Source organism: Solanum lycopersicum, chromosome 10 (assembly GCF_036512215.1).
Source record: "Solanum lycopersicum chromosome 10, SLM_r2.1".
NCBI lineage: Eukaryota > Viridiplantae > Streptophyta > Magnoliopsida > Solanales > Solanaceae > Solanum > Solanum lycopersicum.
The window spans coordinates 49,716,051-49,722,287 of record NC_090809.1 but is presented as its reverse complement, the minus strand read 5'-3'; the positions used below and the strand labels follow the sequence as shown (position 1 = coordinate 49,722,287).

The window sequence follows — 6,237 nt, the reverse complement described above, 5'->3', positions numbered from 1 at the left end:
GTCAAATTATGGTGGAGGGGAATAAAAATTTTCAAAAAAAATAAAATAGAGAAAAACCCTAAAAAACTCCTTCCTCTTCTTCTCTCTCCCCTCCCCTTTCCCCCTTCCTCTCCCCTTCCTCCAGCCGCTCTTCTCTTCTCCCCTCCCCCTTCCTATCCTTTTCCCTTTTCCCTTTTGTCCGCCCCCCTGCCAGTCCCTTCCCCTCTCCTCTCCCCTTTCACTGCTCCGAGCTCACGCCACCACTGACTGGAGAAGAACATTAAACAGCAAGCAAACAATCGCCTCAGCCGCCTCCCTTCCCTTCTCCCTCTTTCTGTCGCCCACCTTCCCTGCCCTCTCTACCACTCTCCCGCCGCCCCTTCTCCCCCCCCCCTCTTCTTATCTTCTCTCCCTCCTTCCCTCTATGCTCCAGCTGAAACAACTTCAAACCTACCTCCACAAACCATCGACAACCGCCACTAACACCCACCAAACTCCGGTGAAACCCAAACCCCAAACCCCTTCGTTTTTCTCCCTTTTCTGGTGAAAAATCCACCGGAAGCAACACTGAAACAACCATTCCAAACAGCAGTGCCGGCGAGGAGCACGCCAGCCGACAGTCCGCTCGTCCTCTCCTCTTTACCGGCGAGTTTCAGGCAACAACAACTCTGTAACAGCAACCGAAGAAGAAGCTCAACGCCAACCCCGTTTCTTTCGTTTTTTCGTTTCCGACCAGCAGCTTCGGCAAAGCTCTAAGCTGAACCAAACGACCCCGTTTTTCCCGTCAACTTCACAACAGACCCACCAAATCCCGATCAAAATTCAGCTCAAACATCCGCTCAAACAGAGAGCACCAAAAGCCAGCACAAACCTCACCCAAAAAGCTCTCTCCCTCTCTTCGCCAAACCCACAACAACCAGACCTAACCTCTCTTTGTTTTCTCCCTTTTTTGCGGCGAAGCAGTCATTGAAAATGACTGAAAAACAGCACCACCACCAGCGAGCAACAGCAGCGCGCTGCAAACAACAGCTCCAACGGACAGCAGCGAGGACAACAACAACCGGAGAGCAGTTTGGCGAGAAGCAATTCAGGCGGAGTTTCAAATCTGGCTGGAAAATACTTCAGTACGGTAACCCACCTCTATAAATTGTTTGCTTGGTTCTTTCTTATGTTTTACTATTGATTCATTTATCTTTTGGTGATATTTTGCTTATTGTTAATTTCTATTTATTGTGATCATTTTTTTTAATAATGATTAAATATAGTTGTCCAGCTATTTGTTAGTTTTCAAATTTTTCAAATCTGCATATTCTTTAATTTTGTTTGGCTATTTTGCTTTTGAGTTGGGTTTTATCTGTTTTTTTTGTTAAGTCTTAATCTTATTTATTATGTTATTAACGTTTTGACTAGTGTATAATATTGTTGGGTATTATTGTTGATAAATGTTCTCACTGTTGCATTATTTTTCACTTTTAATTATTGAATTCTTGTATTGTTTTTTATCAATTTTTTTGGCTCTTTTGATTTAGCAAGTTTGTGTTCATTTATTATTGCTCCTCTGTTTCCACATTATTTTTTTTTTGAAATTGTGAAGTATATATTGCAAGTCTACTGTTGCACTAGGTTGTAGTAGTATTGTTATTTTTTTTTTTTGTTAAAGTAGTTTTGTTCTACATTTGAATTAATAATCTATTCTATTTTCATTTGTTGTTCTCGTCTTGTAGTGTAGTAGCTAGGTATATGAATTTAGTTTCGTTTATAGCATATCGGTACTTTCTGTTAATCTCATCTACTTTAAGTGTATTTTATCTTAGTTTGTTTTATAGTTATTTTGATACGTTAATTTATTGGGATTGTCTTTAAATCATATTGATCTGTTGTGACAGTAATTAGGACATTGTTCTATTATCGGTTGCCTTCATTCTCATTTTATGTTTGTAAATTTATTATCTTTTTCATTTCTTGTTCGAATGACGTTGAACATTACAAGTTAAAATGGGCCGATGAAAAATCTATCCGTCGGGTTTAGAGGCCTCCCCATTTTAAAAAGACGGAATTTTAATTTAAGTTTATATATTTTAGTTGTTGAAATGGGCCGATGAAAAATCTATCCGTCGGGTTTAGAGGCCTCCCCATTTTAAAAAGACGGAATTTTAATTCAAGTTTATATATTTTATATGTTGAAAGTGGGCTGATGAAAAATCTACCCGTCGGGTTTAGAGGCCTCCCCAATATTAAAAGACGGAATTTTAATTTAAGTTTATATATTTTAGTTGTTGAAATTGGCCGATGAAGAAATTACCGTCGATTTCCAAGGCCTCCCATGTTAATAAGACGAATTTTTTTTTTGAGTTATTCATTTTTATTTGTATTTATTTGGTACTAACTCTTTTACTAAGTGTTTACAGGTACCCGGAGGTGCATCTCCTTAAATTATTCGAATGAAGTTCGAACCGTACTTTATTTCATTATTATATGAGTATTGACGTTAGGCAAACTTTAGGCCGATAATTATTATTTTATTTTATTTTATTGTGTATATTGTGTGTTTATTATATCTGTACATTATTTTATATTCTTCCTCAATTTGAAAAAAAATGAATTCAGTCGGTAACCATATTTGTGGATTCCGAAGGGTGCCTAACCCCTTCCCTTCGGAATAACTTGAACCCCCTAATCTAGAATCAATTGGTTTCGTAGACTTTGCTTTAATAATTGGTTTCCTAGTTTTCCTAAAATTAGGTGGCGACTCTTTTAAAACTCGTTTATTTTGAATCAATTAATAATTTTCGAGTTGCCGCGACGTTTCGTCCTATTTCGAAAGAGTAGGGATGTAAACAGAAATAACTCTTTTTTTTGTTTTCTTCAATTAAATTGTAAACTGTAAACTTGAATACAACCCGAAAGACTATCTTTTGAAAAGTGTATTAAGCAACATGCCTTTTTCTTCTTGATTGTTAGGAAAGTAAGATTCTTTTTAATATTATTTCTGGATATTTGTGAGTTCAAGTGCTCACAAAATTATGTTTTGAGATTTTAATATGTTATGTGTCATAATTTTGATTTACCATACCTCGTTTTGAACATTTAGATATAACCTAGTGCTTGGTTGATAATAGCATTATTTTTTTTTGTAACTGCATACTATAACCATAATAATAACTATGGTTTAGTCCAAATATGTTGGGGCCTGTGATATGAAACCTTAAAAATAGTAATGACGATTTTGAGACAATGACAAGAAACATTTATAATAATAACTTTAGAGTCAGTTTTAGCATATACTTGCATACAATAATAAAAAATGAGATTGGAGGTTCATAAGAAAGGAGTCCAAGGTCATCCATTTGAATTTAGTAAATTATGATCTTATATGGATGTGATGTTCTACTTTACTTGGCAGTGTTGTTGGTTGACATTTTTTGTCTCTTTTTTTAACGTTTGATGTTGTTCGTTATAACTTCTTGGAACTTAACAAATTTCACTACATCAAACCAAGGGAGATTTTCTTATACTTAAAATATATCTATGACTCATAATTTTTGTATAACAAAAATAAAAAATTAAAAAAATATAGCACTTTAAGATTTCGAGGAACAATTTGTCTTAGAACAAAATGTTATTAAGAGTATAGTGTATGTATCAAAAATACGAATATTACGAATGATCATATGCAAGCTTGGTAAAATAGTTCAATCTCATGCGAAACACGGGTAATTTACCTAGTACAATAATTGTAACGAACCTTTTGGTTGTTTTGAGTATTAGAGTTTTTTATTTCATTAAATACTTTTTGATTTAAAGAGACATTTTAAATTATTCGTAATTGCAATTATAGAATTAATGGGATAGTTTTTATAATTTATTTAGTTGATAGTTAAAATAAATAACATTAGAATTAATAGTGGATAATTTCTACTACTCTCAAAATTAGGCTTAAATAATAACCAAAGTAGTAAATATTCTGTAAAAAGAAATAAGTTTTAGGCAGTAATCATATCTGCAGACTGTAACCTCGAAGAAAGGACGATAATTTCAGGTAAAGAATCAACCTTCGTAGATTTTATATGTATGACATAGATTGTAGGATTAATTATTTAATGATGGGAATGACCATTAACAGTAATGGACAAGCTTTAAGGGAATGAATATGTGGTTGTTTTGGCTTATGCACATTGTTCTCCAATACAAGTTACTTATTGTAACTTAGTGGCCATGCTATATTGTATGATTATAAGAGTATTATATTGTAAATTATTAGTGTAGTTTGATGAGTACTGTATGTGAGTGGATTTCTTCCGTGGTAGGATTTGTACGTGGCTCAGAGGTAGTGCCACTGGTTTTGTAACCAACGGCCGAAACTTTAATTATTTTTTAATATTATTATATTACTCCATCTGTTTAAAAAAAATGTTCATATGTTTTTTTTAGTCTTTTACAAAAAGAATGATTAATTTTTTTTTTGACAACACTTTAATTTTACTTTTCCACCTGGCATATTTAATATTCCGAAATTAAGGGCATTTTAGTATATTTGACATAACATTAATTTAGAGCTATAAGATAAAAAAGTTTTCTTTCTTTCTTAAACTCTGTTTCAAATCAGATTAGACCATCCTTTTTGAAACGGAGGAAGTACGTTATAAAGTGAAAGTGTGCATATGTATAGTATTTGATGTTAGATGAATGGTGAGAGAAAAGTTAGGACAGAACATTAATAATGTAAAGAATTAGAGTATTAAAGTGTAATTGTATAGATGGAGGTGTTGCCACTGGTTTCGTAACCAGTGGCTCGAACCTTTAAATATTAAAATGTTTTATCTTATTACAAATTATATGTTGATGTATTGAGATAGATAATTAAATATCAGTGTATTGTATTATTTTAACTTCATTAAAGTTACGCTAATAGAAAGAACTTAGAATATTCTTCGGCTTGAACTTTAGAAAATTAATTATAGATTTGGGTGTTTATATACTCGTTAATGTACAAATTTTATATACTTCATAGAATTGAAAGGTTTGGAGGCATTAAGGAAAGGAAAAGTAATGAGAAAGTAGCTTGTTTGATTTCAGATCTTTCGTGGAGGTAAGTTATGGTTTATTCTATTTGATAGATAAACTTTCAATAGTGATTAATATGTATTGAATGATATTGTGTAGTACTCTATGTACTTGATTGTGCGATTGTGTAACTTGGTTTTGTGGTTTGTGGGGCCTGAAATCGTGAGACCATGAAATTTATAATCTTGAACCCTCTCTATCGAACTGATGCCTGGAATAAAGAAGACTTGATGAAATATTGTTAATGAATTGATAAGTGGTGATAATAAATGATTGACTGAATATTGGATCGGAGTATCACGTTCTGACACGGTATAATTGGATCGTAGTGTTACGCTTCGACACGGTAACATTAAAGGAAAAAGATATTGAATTAACTTAATGTACTCGATCTAAAATAACCCATTTCCCAAATGAGCGTGGTGTGGAGGCATGAGTCCCCATATGTGTTTGATATTTTGATCGATTAAGTACTCACTTTAGTGTTGCTGTCACTGGTTTATGTTGTTTGTTGATTGCCACCTGTTAAGTGTCATAGTTGATTTTATAGTATTATTCATTGTATATTAATTTCTATTTTGGGTTGGCCGTTGATACCTACTCAGTACATATTACTCCATACTGCCTTACTTGTGTTTTTCTTCATTTTCCTTTAGTGGAGTGCAACGAGTGTACCAGCAACTTTGACTCGCCTTAAGCTCTAGCCAGTCTCAGCATATCAGGTTGACGGGCGAGCTATTCATTTGAGATTGTATTGGATTTTCACGGTCATGACTTGGTGTCCTTAGTTTTTTATCACAAATTACTTTATTTCATTTATTTTGATGTCTTTGATACTCTTACTTAGTATTTGAAGATTAAATGTCCTTAATGTGATGAATTTCAGATTTTGGAAATAATATGTAAAAGACTTTAGAGGTTTATTTGATTAGTTACTATATTAAGTTAGGATCTTCTGTACTATTGTTATTATTTGTAGTTGCATTATTAGTATATGTTGAAGTTGAATTCCTTGGTTCGCCCACTTAGGAGGTTGGGTGTCACTCACGACTCAATTTGGATCGTGACAAACATGGTATCAAGCGTTAGGTTCGATGATCTCATCACAGGTCAATTCTAGTAGAGTCTTGCAGAATAGTTTGGAGACGCTTTACTTTTCTTCGAGAGGCTATAGGATTTTAGGAAAACTTCATT

At 33.6% G+C, this 6,237-nt stretch overlaps 1 long non-coding RNA gene across 1 annotated transcript; it reads left to right on the top strand.

Annotated features, from left to right (window-relative positions):
* On the top strand, nucleotides 1-5,966 carry LOC138339159 (uncharacterized). The gene is made up of 2 exons (XR_011212182.1): nucleotides 1-1,103; nucleotides 5,700-5,966. It is a non-coding gene; the product is annotated as an uncharacterized lncRNA (long non-coding RNA).
* Nucleotides 5,967-6,237: the final 271 nt, after the last annotated feature.